Source organism: Eubalaena glacialis, chromosome X, assembly GCF_028564815.1.
Source record: "Eubalaena glacialis isolate mEubGla1 chromosome X, mEubGla1.1.hap2.+ XY, whole genome shotgun sequence".
NCBI classification, from domain to species: domain Eukaryota; kingdom Metazoa; phylum Chordata; class Mammalia; order Artiodactyla; family Balaenidae; genus Eubalaena; species Eubalaena glacialis.
Genome location: NC_083736.1, coordinates 39,167,280 through 39,184,615, shown reverse-complemented (window position 1 = coordinate 39,184,615; position 17,336 = coordinate 39,167,280).

Below are 17,336 nucleotides of genomic sequence, written 5' to 3'. Positions count from 1 at the left end.
TCCCAGAATGGTGACATCACAAGGGATTTCTTAGTTGTTGTTTTGGCTTTGCTATTTTGTTTTTAAATTCTTTTCAAATTTTTGTAATTGAAAAATTATTTATTTAAGACTGCAAAGAATACCCAGAAATCTCTGGGCAGTAGGATTACAAATATTCTACATTTTCTTCTTGATACTTCTCTGTATTTTTTCAGTATTTTTACAAAGACCATGAATTATTTTTATTGAAAGGGAAAAAGTTCTTTTTTACACAAAGAAGATATGGGTATCTCTTGAGTGTGACATTCTATTTCAACATAGTATTTGTACAATACTATGAAATATATTTTTAAGAATAAAGATCTGGTCTGAATAAGCTAGAATAGATAAAGAGTTCAAAATGGATACAAATTTGGCAGTGAGTCCTAGGTATCAAATATCCTCTCAATTCTTTCCACAAGGAAACTGTGACAGAAATGAAGACTTACTCCCCTCATTTTCTGTTCAGCTTCCATGACAGCCTGTGGCATGGAAAAGGCTTAGCTGCAGGCCTTGTCGCTTTGTGCTCAGAATTTGAGGGAGACAGGAACAATAGTTGGGGCGTGGTTGAGTGGAGAGGTCTTAAGAATAGTATTTATAGGGTCTGTACACATTTTTTTCAAGATCCTACAAGTTAAAAAAAAAAAGGTTGCTGTAAATAATTTGTTTATTTCACCTCTGTTTCGAGTTTAAATAATGTTGAGCAACTTTTCAATAAGTAATATTAAAAGATAGCAGTGGCTGACATATTGAGTGCTTGCTTGCTCAATGCCAATTAAATTTTGGCCATACAGTTCCTCTTTTAATCTGAACAGCAACCCTATGAGATGGGAACTATTTGAATCCCTATTTGAAAGATTTTAGAAAAGTGAGCTCAGAGAGGTCCCTGGTGCCAAAAAGGTTAGGGACCGCTGCTTTATAATCCATTGCCTAATGTATCTACTAAAGCTAAAAAATGACCAATAAAAATGCATTCACATGGTCACCAAAAGACACATACTAACTAGAAAGTTAAGTAGGAGCACTGTTCTTAAAAGCCCAAAACTAGAAACTACCCAAATGCACATCAGCCATTGAACAGATAAATTGTAGCATATTTACACAGTGGAATGCTATACAGCCATGAGAATGAATTATCTAAACTACATGCAACGAATAGATGAATATCACAAACATAACATTGAGCAAAATAACTCAGGCCCCAAAGAGCACATAATGTATGATTCAATTTACTTATTTAAAACATGCAAAAGAAAATCAAAATGAATCTATGGTTTCAAAATCTGGATAGTGATTACTCTTTGAGGTTGGAAGGTGGTGGCGGCTGAAGCCTAGATAGTGGCACATGAGGGGTTTCTGAGATGCTAGTAGTGTTCTATTTCTTGATCTAGTTCCTGGTTACAAGAACGTGCTTACCTTGTGAAAATGAATTGAGCTGTACAGCTGCCATATGTGTACCTTTCTCTATGGCTAGTGACTCCAGAGAAAAAATGTAGTTGATGACAGACATCTAGTTTAGTTGCTACTATGGGGAAACCTAAAACACACAAGAAAGTAGTATTTACAGAGTGACAAAGGTGGATCATGGAAATACTGATCTGATAATGATCAGCTTTCTGAGATATAAACAATTAGCCCTGGGGAGTGACAAATAATATGCCATAGCAAGCTCATTTGGTTACTTTTTCCATCAGAATTCAGAACCACAGAGGGTCTGTTTGGACAGCAGGAAAGTGTCTGCTTTAATATCACCACCTGCAGAATGAAATTCAACCAATTAAGTTAGGAAATTGCCATTTGCAGATAATTATTACTTAGCTGGTTTCTAACTTCATAGCTCTGCAGCCATTTGAGGACAAGGTCTCAAAACTGCCACAGGGTGTGGTGTCGGAGTTGGTCTATTTTAACTTAATGATCTGGAAGAGGAAATAACCAGCATGGTAATGACATTGCCAACCGATGCTAAATTGAGAGTGTTGCAAATGCTAATAAAGGCAGAGGAACAAAATGAGAAGACTTTGCTGATAAAATCTGGGCTTTAGTGAATAATACCAGTGCATTGAATTCCCAATTCTCTACCCTAACAACAGATTCCTGAACACATTCCTTGTGCTCAAAAAAAGTCTCATATCTAAAAAAATTAAATATTCTATTTCAGCACTGCACTTTTAAATAAACTTTAAAAATTTTAGAATAGGATTAAATTTACAGAAAAGTTGCAAAAACCGTACAAAGAGTCCCCATATACCCCACGCCCAGTTTTCCCTATTATTAACATGTTACATTAGTATGGTACATTTCTCACAATTAATGAACCAATATTGATACATTATTATTTATTAAAGTTCATACTTTTTGCAGATTTTCTTAGTTTTTACCTCATGTTCTTTTCTGTTCCAGGATCCCATCCTGGACACTATATTCCATTTAGTCATCATGTCTCCTTAAGCTCCTCTTGACCATGACAATTTCTTAGACTTTACTTTTTTGGACCTTGACAGTTTTGAAGAGCACTGGTCAGATATTTTGTAGAATGTCCCTCAATTGGAAATTCTCTGATATTTTTCTCATGATTAGACAGGGATTATGGGTTTTGGGAAAGAAAACTACAGAAACAAAGTACCAATCTCAACACATCATATCCAGGGTACATACTATCAACATGCTTTATCACTGTTGATGTTGACCTTGATCACCTGGCTAAGATACTGTTTGTCAGATTTCTCCACTGTACTTACTTTCTTTTTCCCCCCAGCAAGATTTCATCTTTTTTATGGCTGAGTAGTATTCCAGTGTGTGTGTGTGTGTGTGTGTGTGTGTATCTCACATCTTCTTTATCCATTCATAACTAATTTATGACAAAGGAGCAAAGAACATACAATAAAGAAAAGATAATCTTTTCAATAAAGGGTGTTGGGAAAACTGGACAGCCACTTGGAAAAATTTAAACTAGACCACTATCCCACACCATACACAAAAATCAACTCAAAATGGATTAAAGACTTATCCCACACCATACACAAAAATCAACTCAAAATGGATTAAAGACTTGAATGTAAGACCTGAAACCATAAAACTCCTAGAAGAAAACATAGATAGTATGCTCTTTGACACTGGTCTTAGCATATCTTTCTAGATATGTCTCTTCAGGTGAAGGAAACAAAAGCAAAAATAAACAAATGGGACTACATCAAACTAAAAAGCTTCTGCTCAGCAAAGGAATCTTTCTGCTTTCTTTTGAGTGTTTTAATGGTATATTTTTGACCATTTGCATTTAAGATGACTATTGATATAGTTGGATTAATATCTACTATGTAATTGTTTTCTATTCATTGCATTTTTCTTTGTTTCTTATTCTCCTTTTTTATGCCTTCTCTGGTGTTAATTGAGTATTTTATATGATTCCATTTTATCTCCTCTCTTAGAGTATAAATTATAGCCAATTTTTAAAAATTTTAGTGATGGTCCTAGAGTTTCCAATATATGCTTTTAACTAATCTAATTTCATCTCTAAATAACACTATATTGCTTTAAGTGTAGTACAAGTACCTTAAAATAGAGTATTCCCAATTTTCCCTCCCATTTTTGTAACATTTCTGTCATTCATTCATTTCAGATTTCATTTCATTTATCCATATGTTATAATCACTCAATATATTGTTACTATTATTACTTTAAGCAGTTGTTTTTAGATCTATTAAGAATAAAAAATTAAAAGATTTTATTGTATTTTCAATTATTTATTCCCCAGTGCTCTTCCTTTCTTTTTGTAGATCCAAGTTTCTGACCTATATCATTTTCCTTCTACCTGAAGAACTTCTTTTAACATTTCTTGCAGGGCAATTCTGCTGGCAATGAATTCTCTCAGCTTTTTGTTTGAGAAAGGTTTTATTTCTCCCTCATATTTGAAAGATAATTTCTTTGGATATAGAATTATAGGCTGGTGATTTTTTATTTTCAACTCTTTAAATATTTCATACCACCCTTTTCTTGCTTGCATGGTTTCTGATTAGAAGGCCACTATAATTTTTTTTTTGATGTGCTTGTGTCTCTCTCTCTTACTCTTCTATTTTCTCTCTATTCTTGCTTTTACTTTTTTCTTTTTTAATTAATTAATTATTTATTTATTTATGGCTGTGTTGGGTCTTTGTTTCTGTGCGAGGGCTTTCTCTAGTTGCGGCAAGTGGGGGCCACTCTTCATCGCGGTGCGCGGGCCTCTCATTATCGCGGCCTCTCTTGTTGTGGAGCACAGGCTCCAGACGCACAGGCTCAGTAATTGTGGCTCACGGGGCCTAGTTGCTCCGCAGCATGTGGGATCTTCCCAGACCAGGGCTCGAACCCGTGTCCCCTGCATTAGCAGGCAGATTCTCAACCACTGCGCCACCAGGGAAGCCCCTATAATTTTTTTTTATTGAAGTATAGTTGATTTACAATGTTGTGTTAATTTCTGCTGCACAGCAAAATGATTCAGTTATACATATATGTGCATTCTTCTTTTATTCTTTTCCATTATGGTTTATTACAGGATATTAAATATAGTTCCCTGTGCTATACAGTAAGACCGTGTTGTTTATCCATTCTACATGTACCAGTTTGCATCTGCTAACCCCAAACTCCCACTCCATCCTTCCCCCACTCACCCCTCCCCCTTGGCAACCACAAGTCTGTTCTCTATGTCTGGGAGTCTGTTTCTGTTTTGTAGATAAGTTCATTTGTGTCATATTTTAGATTCCATATATAAGTGATATCATGTATTTTTCTTTCTCTTTCTTACTTACTTCACTTAGTATAATAATCTCTAGGTCCATCCATGTTGTTGCAAATGGCATTATTTCATTCTTTTTTATGGCTGAGTAATATTCCATTGTATATATGTGCCACATCTTCTTTATCCATTCATCTGTTGATGGACATTTAGGTGGCTTCCATGTCTTGGCTATTGTAAATAGTGCTGCAATGAACATTGGGGTGCATTTATCTTTTTGAATTATGGTTTTCTCTGGATATATGCCCAGGAGTGGGATTGCTGAATCATATGGTAGTTCTATTTTTAGTTTTTTGAAGAACCTCCATACTGTTTTCCATAGTGGCTGCACCAAGTTACATTCCCACCAACAGTGTAGGAGGGTTCCCTTCTCTCTACACCCTCTCCAGCATTTGTTATTTGTAAACTTTCTAATGTTGGAAGGCCACTATAATTCTTATCCTCATTTCTGTATAGGCAAAGTGTTTCCACTCCCCCTGCCACCCCCCTCCAAGTTTCTGGCTTCTTTCAAGATTCTCTCTTTGTCTTGGGGTTTCTGCAGTTTAAATATGATATATCTAGTTACATTTTCTTTTTTTTTTTTTGGAGGGGGAGCTATTTTTCTTGCTGGTGTTTTCTGAGCTTCCTTGTGTCTGTCATTAGTTTTGGAAAGTTCCCAGCCATTTTTGCTTCAAATTGTTCTGCTCCATTCTTTCTCTTCTAGTATTCCAGTTATATGTATATTATACCTTTTGGAATTGTCCCTCAGTTCTTGGATGTGCTTTTCTGGTTATTTTCCATTGTTTATTCTCTTTGCACTTCAGTTTGAGAAGGTTCTATTAACCTATCTTCAAACTCATTGAATCTTTCCTCTGTCAAGTCAAATCTACTGATGAGTCCATCAGTAGCATTTCCTTTTGATTCTTTCTAGAGTTTCAATCTCTGTACTTAACATTACCCATCTGTTCTTCCATGTTGTCTACTTTTTCCATTAGAGCCCTGTGTACAAAAAATATATATTGCCTGCCATTTTACTAAACAATGACTACTGCCTGCCATCAAGCCATCAGCCACTGCAGCCACCCCTGACAGTGCACCCTGAGGGGAATTCAGTATGGAGAAAAACCGGATACTGGCCCTAGATAGTTAAAATGCATAGCAAAGGAATAATTTCAATGAGCTCATTGACTACATGTTTTGTTTTCTTTTGTTTTTTTTTCCCAGCAAAAACTCCTAAATATATCCTGGTTCCTCCCTTACCTCTGTGGAACAGTCCCTCAAGTCCTGTCTGAGAAGCTATCTCCCTTCCCAGGCTATAGCCTTCAGTAAGACCCTGAATAAAACATAACTTTCAACTTCTAGGTTGTACAATTTTTTAGACAGCAGCCCTTATATATTAATCACTGTTATTTTAAACTGTCTATCTAATAATTCCAACATCTGTGTCATATCTGAGTCTGGTTCTTATGATTGCTTTATCTCTTCAGACTGTGTTTTATCTGGCCCCTAGGCATGCCTTGTAATCTGTTGTTGAAAACCAGACATGTTATACTCAGTAATAAGTACTGAGGTAAAGAGGCCTTTAATGTGAGTATTAATGTTAATCTGGCTAGAAATTGGGCTCTGTTTAATGTTTTCTGTAGCTATTAGTGCAAAAGACTTCAAAATACTCTAGTGTTCTTCCCCAAAACAAAAACAAGGACACTTCCTAAAGTACTCCTCCTCAGAGAAAGTGTGTCTCACTGTTCTTTCTGCTATAGTTCACTATTACTATACTGGAGCCTTATTGGTGTGGTGGTAAGTATGTGGGAGGTGAGCATTCTGTAATGTTCTGCTTAAATCTCAGTGTTTTAGTGGTCCTGTCTCAGGGCTGTAACCTTCACAAATATCTCTCCAGTGGCATAGATTTTTTTCCCTGCCCCCTACTCTCTTCCTGGCTGCAATATTCACAAACTATTTCCCAAGTGAAGCTCTGACCCCTGTTGATCATGTTTTTCCACCCTAGGTAAGACAGGAGGGCTAGAGGGGCCTGGCTGAAGTGGGAGAGATGCTCTTCCTCCATTTGAGGTAAGTATCAGGAAATGTCTTTTCCCCTGGAGGGTAGGTCTTTGTTATGGAGAAGACCCTGGAAGTATTTCATGACATTTACTATTCTCCTCCCCCTGCCAGAACCATGAGGGGATCTTTCTCCAGCCTCCACCAGGAGAATCTAGTGGGCGTTTGGAGGTAAAACCCACAAAATTCTGCGTCTCTTTAAAACTGCAGCCCCAGGATTTTCTTGCTCTCTTGCTAGTCTGCACTCAGCCTCCGGCAATTCATCAAAATTACCATTTAAGTGTTCCTATTAGTTTATATCTCCAGAGGCTTCTACTCCACGTTAGATCTCAGCTGTGACTATCTGGATGCACCTTTCTGTACAGACTTCAGAGTGATTTGCCCCAGAAACTCAGTTCTCTAGTGGTTCCAAAAAAAGTTGTTGATTTTCAGTTTGTCTAGATTTTTCTTCTCATAAGAACATGAGTGAGGACTTCTAAGCTCTTTACATGTCAGAGCTGAAACTAGGGTCTGTCCACCATTGCATTTTAATCAAATAATATGACTAAAAGATACCAACTATTATGTTTTTAAGAGGAGCATTGGGAAGTGACATTTATCTAGTGCCTGAAAATTTATAGAGTAATAATTTCATCAACAAATCATTGTTGACTGCTTACTATGTGCCAAGTACTGCTCTAGGGGATGAGGTCACCTCAGCAAATAAAGTCCCTGCCTTTATGAAACTTACATTCCAGACAGTGAGAGACAGAAAATGATGATAAGTACTATAAAGTAAAATAAAAGTGGGTAAGGATGATAGAGAGTGATGGGATGAAGGCTGGAGGATACTATTTTAAAGAAGATAAACAGATTTGCATGTATGAGGTCCTGGGGCCCATCATCTCCACTACACCTTTGTAAACAAAATGAAAAAAAAAAGAAGAAAGAGGAGAAGGAGGAGGAGGATGGGGAAGAGGAGGAAGAGACAGAAAAGCCCCTCTGAAAAGAAAAAAACTGAAAATACTCAAAGAAAGTGAAGGAGTGCCCCCAGAGGGTATCTGAAAGAAAAGTATTTAGGGAACATAAAGAAGGCCGGTGTGGCTGGGGTGAATTTTTCCAAGAGTCACAGGAGAGGAAGCAATGGGAAGCCTCATCATGTGGAGCCTTATTAGCCATCGTAAGAATTCGAGTTTTCACTCTGAGTAAGACTGGAAACCACTGGAGAATTTTCAAACAGAAGAATGACATGAGTTCACATATTTTTAAAGGATTGATCTGGCTGCTGCACTTAAAACAGACTGCTGGAGGTGAGGAAGACAAGATGGAAGAAGCTACAGAGACTATTTGGGTTGCTACTGGAATAATCCAGGGAAGAGACGATAGTGGCTTTGAGATGAGATGTCATCAGACTCTGGAATTATTTAGAAGGTAGAGCCACTGGAATTATTGATGGATTTGTTATATCATTTAAGCTTCATAACAACACTTACTAGAGCAAGGGTAATAACATTTGTGAAAGATGAAGAAACTGACCAAGGAGATCTTACCTAGGTCCCTGAGCTAGTGAGCGACAAATCAAAATTCAAAGCCAAATCTGTCAGGCTCCAAACCCCTAATTCTGACCCTCCCATTTATAACCAGTTAGAGTTATGAGGGATCTTTGAGTTAGCCCAACACTTCATTTCACAGAGGAAAAAAAGTGAAAAGGTTAAGAGACATTCTCTAGATTCTACAATTAGCTAGGGGCAGAATTACGAAAAAACACCCTGCCTAATGACACCTGAATGGGTCACTTTCTACTCTGCCATATTGCCCTTTCATCTGATAAGTGGTAATAAAACACCAAAGATTGCAGGTAATTGTCAATTAAACCTATGTTCACATTAAAAGAGCTCTATTGCAAAATCCACTACATATGGGTCATTTTTAAGAAGGCATTACAAGACAGGGGTGATATTTATCACACTGCATCCTGAACACTGCCTGTATTTTTAATTATTAACAGAATAATGCAGTCTACTAGACGACTTTAAAAAAAAGAAGAAGAAGAAAAAAGGAAAAAAACAACTAAGCAAACAAAATTTATGGAATCAACTACTTCTAGTTGCCTAAGAAACATGCCAGGTGTGGCAAAATGGTTGACCTCCATGTGTTTCTTTTTTTATTTTTTAACATCTTTATTAGAGTATAATTGCTTTACATTGTTGTGTTAGTTTCTGCTATATAACAAAGTGAATCAGCTATACGTATACATATATCCCCATATGCGCTCCCTCTTGCGTCTTCCTCCCACACTCCCTATCCCACTCCTCTACGTGGTCACAAAGCACCGAGCTGATCTCCCTGTGCTACGCGGCTGCTTCCCACTAGCTATCTATTTTACATTTGGTAGTGTATATATGTCAATGCCACTCTCTCACTTCTTCCCAGATTACCCTTCCCCTCCCCGTGTCCTCAAGTCCATTCTCTACATCTGTGTCTTTATTCCTGTCCTGTCCCTAGGTTCTTCAGAACCATTTTTTTTTTAGATTCCATACATATCTGTTAGCATACAGTATTTGCTTTTCTCTTTCTGACTTACTTTACTCTGTATAACAGACTCTAGGCCCAACCACCTCACTACAAAACACTCAATTTCATTTCTTTTTATGGCTGAGTAATATTCCATTGTATATATGTGCCATATCTCCTTTATCCATTCATCTGTTGATGGACACTTAGGTTGCTCCCATGTCCTGGCTATTGTAAATTGTGCTGCAATGAACATTGAGGTACATGACTCTTTTTGAATTATGGTATTCTCAGGGTATATGCCCAGTAGTGGGATTGCTGGGTCATATGGTAGTTGTATTTTTAGTTTTTTAAGGAACCTCCATACTGTTCTCCATAGTGGCTGTATCACTTTAAATTCCTACCAACAGTGCAAGAGGGTTCCCTTTTCTCCACACCCTCTCCAGCATTTATTGTTTGTAGATTTTTTGATGATGGTCATTCTGACCGGTGTGTGGTGATACCTCATTGTAGTTTAGATTTGCATTTCTCTAATGATTAGTGATGTTGAGCATCCTTTCATGTGTTTGTTGGCAATTGATATATCTTCTTTGGAGAAATGTCTATTTAGGTCTTCTACCCATTTTTGGATTGGGTTGTTTGGTTTTTTTGATATTGAGCTGCATGAGCTGCTTGTATATTTTGGAGATTAATCCTTTGTCAGTTGCTTCGTTTGCAAATATTTTCTCCCATTCTGAGGGTTGTCTTTTCATCTTGTTTATGGTTTCCTTTCCTGTGCAAAGGCTTTTAAGCTTCATTAGGTTCCATTTGTTTATTTTTGTTTTTATTTCCATTTCTCTAGGAGGTGGGTCAAAAAGATCTTGTGGTGATTTACATCATAGAGTGTTCTGCCTATGTTTTCCTCTAAGAGTTTTATAGTGTCTGGCCTTACATTTAGGTCTTTAACCCATTTTGAGTTTATTTTTGTGTATGGTGTTAGGGAGTGTTCTAATTTCATTCTTTTACATGTAGCTGTCCAGTTTTCCCAGCACCACTTATTGAAGAGGCTGTCTTTTCTCCACTGTATATGCTTGCCTCCTTTATCAAAGATAAGGTGACCATATGTGCGTGGGTTTATCTCTGGGCTTTCTATTCTGTTCCACTGATCTATATTTCCGTTTTTGTGCCAGTACCATACTGTCTTGATTACTGTAGCTTTGTAGTATAGTCTGAAGTCAGGGAGCCTGATTCCCCAGCTCCATTTTTCTTTCTCAAGATTGCTTTGGCTATTCGGGGTCTTTTGTGCTTCCATACAAGCTGTGAAATTTTTTGTTCTAGTTCTGTGAAAAATGCCATTGGTAGTTTTATAGGGATTACACTGAATCTGTAGATTGCTTTGGGTAGTACAGTCATTTTCACAATGTTGATTCTTCCAATCCAAGAACATGGTATATCTCTCCATCTGTTTGTATCAACTTTAATTTCCTTCATCAGTGTCTTATAGTTTTCTGCATACAGGTGTTTTGCCTCCTTAGGTAGGTTTATGCCTAGGTATTTTATTCTTTTTGTTGCAAGGGTAAATGGCAGTGTTTCCTTAATTTCTCTTTCAGATTCCTCATCATTAGTGTATAGGAATGCAAGAGATTTCTGTGCATTAATTTTGTATCCTGCTACTTTACCAAATTCATTGATTAGCTCTAGTAGTTTTCTGGTAGCATCTTTAGGATTCTCTCTATGTATACTACCATGTCATCTGCAAACAGTGACTGTTTTACTTCTTCTTTTCCGATTTGGATTCCTTTTATTTTTTTCCTCTCTGATTGCTGTGGATAAAACTTCTGAAACTATGTTGAATAATAGTGGTGAGAGTGGGCAACCTTGCCTTGTTCCTGATCTCAGAGGAAACGATTTTAGTTTTTCACCATTGAGAACGATGCTGGCTGTGGGTTTGTCATATATGGCCTTTATTATGTTGAGGTAAGTTCCCTCTATGCCTACTTTCTGGAGGGTTTTTTATCATAAATGGGTGTTGAATTTTGTCAAAAGTTTTTTCTGAATCTATTGAGATGACCATATGGTTTTTATCCTTTAGTTTGTTAATACGGTGTATCAGATTGAGTGATTTGCGTATATTGAAGAATCCTTGCATTCCTGGGATAAACCCCATTTGATCATGGTGTATGATCCTTATAATGTGTTGCTGGATTCTGTTTGCTAGTATTTTGTTGAGGATTTTCGCAGCTATGTTCATCAGTGATATTGGCCTGTAGTTTTCTTGTTTTGTGATATCTTTGTCTGGTTTCGGTATCAGGGTGATGGTCACCTCGTAGAATGAGTTTGGGAGTGTTCCTCCCTCTGCTATATTTTGGGAGAGTTTGAGAAGGATAGGTGTTAGCTTTTGTCTAAATGCTTGATACAATTTGCCTGTGAAGCCATCTGGTCCTGGGCTTTTGTTTGTTGGAAGATTTTTAATCACAGTTTCAATTTCAGTGCTTGTGATTGGTCTGTTTATATTTTCTATTTCTTCCTGGTTCAGTCTCGGAAGGTTGTGTGTTTCTAAGAATTTGTCCATTTCTTCCAGGTTGTCTACTGTATTGGCATATAGAGCTTGCAGTAATCTCTCATGATCCTTTGTATTCCTGCAGTGTCAGTTGTTACTTCTCCTTTTTCGTTTCTAATTCTGTTGATTTGAGTCTTCTCCCTTTTCTTCTTGATGAGTCTGGCTAATGGTTTATCAATTTTGTTTCTCTTCTCAAAGAACCAGCTTTTAGTTTTATTGATCTTTACTATTGTTTCCTTCATTTCTTTTTCATTTATTTCTAATCTGGTCTTTATGATTTCTTCCCTTCTGCTAACTCTGGGTTTTTTTTGTTCTTCTCTCTCTAACTGCTTTAGGTGTAAGGTTAGGTTGTTTATTTGAGATGTTTCTTGTTCCCTGAGATAGGATTCTATTGCTATAAACTTCCCTCTTAGAACTGCTTTTGCTGTATCTCATAGCTTTTGGGCCATCGTGTTTTCATTGTCATTTGTTTCTCGGTATTTTTTGATTTCCTCTTTGATTTCTTCAGTGATCTCTTGGTTATTTAGTAGCGTATTTAGCCTCCATGTGTTTTTATTTTTTACAGTTTTTTCCTGTAATTGATATCTAGTCTGATAGTGTTGTGGTTAGAAAAGATACTTGATACTATTTCAGTTTTCTTAAATTTACCAAGGCTTGATTTGTGACCCAAGATATGATCTATCCTGGAGAATGTTCCATGAGCACTTGAGAAGGAAATGTATTCTGTTGTTTTTGGATGGAATGTCCTATAAATATCAATTAAGTCCGTCTTGTTTAATGTGTCATTTAAAGCTTGTGTTTCCTTATTTATTTTCATTTTGGATGATCCGTCCATGGTGAAAGTGGGGTGTTAAAGTCCCCTACTATGATTGTGTTACTGTCCATTTCCCCTTTTATGGCTGCTAGCATCTGCCTTATGTATTGAGGTACTCCTCTGTTGGGTGCATAAATATTTACAATTGTTATATGTTATTCTTGGATTGATCCCTTGATCATTATGTAGTGTACTTCTTTGTCTCTTGTAATAGTCTTTATTTTAAAGTCTATTTTGTCTGATATGAGAATTGCTATTCCAGCTTTCTTTTGATTTCCATTTGCATGGAATATCTTTTTCCATCCCCTCACTTTCAGTCTGTATGTGTCCCTAGGTCTGAAGTGGGTCTCTTGTAGACAGCATGTATACGGGTCTTGTTTTTGTATCCATTCAGCCAGTCTATGTCTTTTGGTTGGAGCATTTAATCCATTTACATTTAAGGTAGTTATCGATATGTATGTTCCTGTTACTATTTTCTTAATTGTTTTGGGTTTTTTATTGTAGGTCTTTTCCTTCTCTTGTGTTTCCTGCCTAGAGAAGTTCCTTTAGCATTTGTTGTAAAGCTGGTTTGGTGCTGCTGAATTCTCTTAGCTTTTGCTTGTCTGTAAACGTTTTAATTTCTCTGTCGAATCGGAATGAGATCCTTGCTGGTTAGAGTAATCTCGGTTGTTTTTCCCTTTCATCACTTTAAATATATCCTGCCACTCCCTTCTGGCTTGCAGAGTTTCTGCTGAAAGATCAGCTGTTAATCTTATGGGGATTCCCTTGTATGTTTCTTGTTGCTTTTCCCTTGCTACTTTTAATATTTTTTCTTTGTATTTAATTTTTGATAGTTTAATTAATGTGTCTTGGTGTGTTTCTCCTTGGATTTATCCTGTATGGGACTCTCTGTGCTTCCTGGACTTGATTGCGTATTTCCTTTCCCATATTAGGGAAGTTTTCAACTATAATCTCTTCAAATATTTTCTCAGTCCCTTTCTTTTCCTCTTCTTCTTCTGGGACCCCTATAATTCGAATGTTGTTGCATTCCTTGTTGTCCCAGAGGTCTCTGAGACTGTCCTCAATTCTTTTCATTCTTTTTTCTTTAATTTGCTCTGCCCTAGTTATTTCCACTATTTTGTCTTCCAGGTCACTTATCAGTTCTTCTTCCTCAGTTCTTCTGCTACTGATTCCTTCTAGAGTATTTTTAATTTCATTTATTGTGGTGTTCATCATTGTTTGTTTGCTCTTTAGTTGTTCTAGGTCCTTGTTAAACATTTCTTATATTTTCTCCATACTATTTCCAAGATTTTGGATCATCTTTACTATCATTACTCTGAATTCTTTTTCAGGTAGACTTCCTATTTCCTCTTCATTTGTTTGGTCTGGTGGGTTTTTTATCTTGCTCCTTCATCTGCTGTGTGTTTCTCTGTCTTCTCATTTTGCTTAACTTACTGTGTTTGGGGTCTCCTTTTCGCAGGCTGCAGGTTTGTAGTTCCCGTTGTTTTTGGTGTCTGCCCCCAGTGGCTAAGGTTGGTTCAGTAGGTTGTGTAGGCTTCCTGGTGGAGGGGACTGGTGCCTACCTTCTGGTGGATGAGGCTGGATCTTTTCTTTCTGGTGGTCAGTACCACGTCCGGTGGTGTGTTTGGGGGTGTCTGTGACCTTATTATGATTTTAGGCAGCCTCTCTGCTAATGGGTGGGGTTGCGTTCCTGTCTTGCTAGTTGTTTGGCATGGGGTGTCCAGCACTGGAGCTTGCTGGTCATTGAGTGGAGCTGGCTCTTAGCATTGAGACGGAGATCTCTGGGAGAGCTCTCGCTGATTGATATTACGTGGGCTGGGAGGTCTCTGGCTGTCAAATGTCCTGAACTCGGCTCTCCCACCTCAGATACTCAGGCCTGGCACCAGGCCGGAGCACCAAGACCCTATCAGCCACACAGCTCAGAAGAAAAGGGAGGAAAAAAAGAAAGAAAAAAAAGAAGAAAGTAAAATAAAATAAAGTTATAAAAAATAAAACAATATTTTTTAAAAAGTAATTAAAAAAAGAGAGCAACCAAACTAATAAACAAATCCACCAATGATAAAAGTGCTATAAACTATACTAAGATAAACATAAAAATGAAAAACTAGTCAGTCGCATAACAGAAACCCCAAGTCTACTGTTGGTCCCAAAGTCCACCACCTCAATTTTGGCTTGATTCGTTTTCTGTTCAGGTATTCCACAGATGCAGGGTACATCAAGTTGATTGTGGGGATTTAATCCGCTGCTCCTGAGGCTGCTGGGAGAGATTTCCCTTTCTCTTCTTTGTTCGCACAGCTCCTGGATTCAGCTTTGGATTTGGCCCTGCCTCTGCGTGTAGGTCGCCCTCTGGCATCTCTTCTTCACCCAGACAGGAGGGGGTTAAAGAAGCGGCTGATTAGGGGGCTCTGGCTCACTCAGGCTGGGGGGAGGGAGGAGTATGGGATGCGGGGCGAGCCTGCGGCGGCAGAGGCCAGCATGACGTTGCAATAGCCTGAGGTGTGCCATATGTTCTTCCGGGGAAGTTGTCTTTGGATCACGGGACCCTGGCACTGGCGGGCTGCACAGGCTCCCAGGAGGGGAGGTGGGGATAGTGACCTGTGCTTGCACACAGGCTTCTTGGTGGCTGCAGCAGCAGCGTTAGTGTTTCTTGCCTGTCTCTGGTGTCTGTGCTGATAGCAGCAGCTCGCGCCCGTCTCTGGAGCTCATTTAGGTGGTGCTCTGAATCTCTTCTCCTCGCGCACCCTGAAACAATGGTCTCTTGCCTCTTTGGCAGCTCCAGACCTTTTCCCGGACTCCCTCCCGGCTAGCTGTGGCGCACTAGCCCCCTTCAGGCTGTGTTCACACAGCCAACCCCAGTCCTCTCCCTGGGATCTGACCTCCGAAGCCCGAGCCTCAGCTCCCAGCCCCCGCCCGCCCCGGCGGGTGAGCAGACAAGCCTCTCAGGCTGGTGAGTGCTGGTCGGCACCAATCCTCTGTGCAGGAATCTCTCTGCTTTGCCCTCTGCACCCGTTGCTGTGCTCTCCTCCGTGGCTCCGAAGCTTCCCCTCCCCGCCCACCCCTGTCCCCTCCAGTGAAGGGGCTTCCTAGTGTGTGGAAACTTTTCCTCCTTCACAGCTCCCTCCCAGAGGTGCCGGTCCCATCCTGATTCCTTTGTATCTCTCTCTTTTTTTTTTCTTTTGCCCTATGCAGTTATGTGGAGATTTTCTTGCCTTTTTGGAAGTCTGAGGTCTTCTGCCAGTGTTCAGTAGGTGTTCTGTAGGAGTTGTTCCACATGTAGATGCATTTTTGATGCATTTGTGGGAAGGAAGTTGATCCCACGTCTTACTCCTCTGCCATCTTGAAGGTCCTCTCCCTGTGTGTTTCTTATAGTATTCTTTGGGGACTTCTGTGCCAGTGGTATTAGCACTTACACTTGACACTGCCTGGTATAAGAAGCAGCATTATTCTGTTCACCTTAGTTGGCTATTTTCTCCTTGAAAAGATATTCTTGAAGAAAAAAAAGAAAAGAAAAACAAGAATGACAATCCCTGGAAACAAATTGGGGGCTTTTCCATTTGTAAAATACTTTTTACACCTAGTAATGCCCATTAGTCCTTCAAATTCAACTCAATCTACTATTTTATTTTTTTAGAAATTTATTTATTTATTTTGTTTATTTATCTATTTTTGATTGCGTTGGGTCTCCATTGCTGCACACAGGCTTTCTCTAGTTGCAGTGAGCGGGGGCTACTCTTCGTTGCAGTGCACGGGCTTCTCATTGCAGTGGCTTCTCTCATTGCGGAGCACGGGCTCTAGGAGCGCGGGCTTCAGTGGTTGTGGCACACGGGCTCAGTAATTGTGGCTCGCGGGCTTAGTTGCTCTGTGGCGTGTGGGATCTTCCTGGGCCAGGGCTCGAACCTGTGTCCCCAGCATTGGCAGGTGGAGTCTTAACCACTGCACCACCAGGGAAGTCCCTCAATCTACTATTTATTAAGGCCTTTCTGTGTGCCAGAAACTGGAATAAGGGATTTATTCATTGTTTATTTAAATCCTCAAAACAGCCTTATGAGGTAGGTATATTATTATCTCCATTTTACAGATGAAGTGATAAAGGTTACTAAAATGTATACTTTTCTTTTGCTCACAGAGAACCCTGGGTTTACCTCTACACCTTCACTTCCACAAGTAAATAAAGGATTACAGTGCTATGTGATATCTCTCTTCCACTATGTTTTGAATGTCTTGAGGGAACAAACTCTTCTTTCTCTCCTCTTCAGTACTTCAACATACCCTGAGAAGTAACATAGATCTTTTCTCCAGGTATTTCACTTAATTCCATTTATTCATCACAATACCCCCATGAGATATTGTTTTAATAGCCTCCTATTTGCCCCATTAATGAGGGACAAATTCCCACCCTAGGGCAATAGGGATGGCTGAGCACATGGCACCAAATACTGGACAGATGAGATTGACAGCAATTTGCTAGTCACATATATTTATTTATAACCCAGAGGAAGAGGACACCACACCATGCAGAACCACATGTGGGTTGCACTTGGGAACAGAGTGAACCATTATGTGCTGTAGGAGGCAGGTTTTGTAGTATCAAGATGGTGGGATGGCCCCTGGCTCCCATAGGAGAATGTGATTGGCTTGTTTGTATAATTCAATGCGCTGGCAGAGAACTGGAA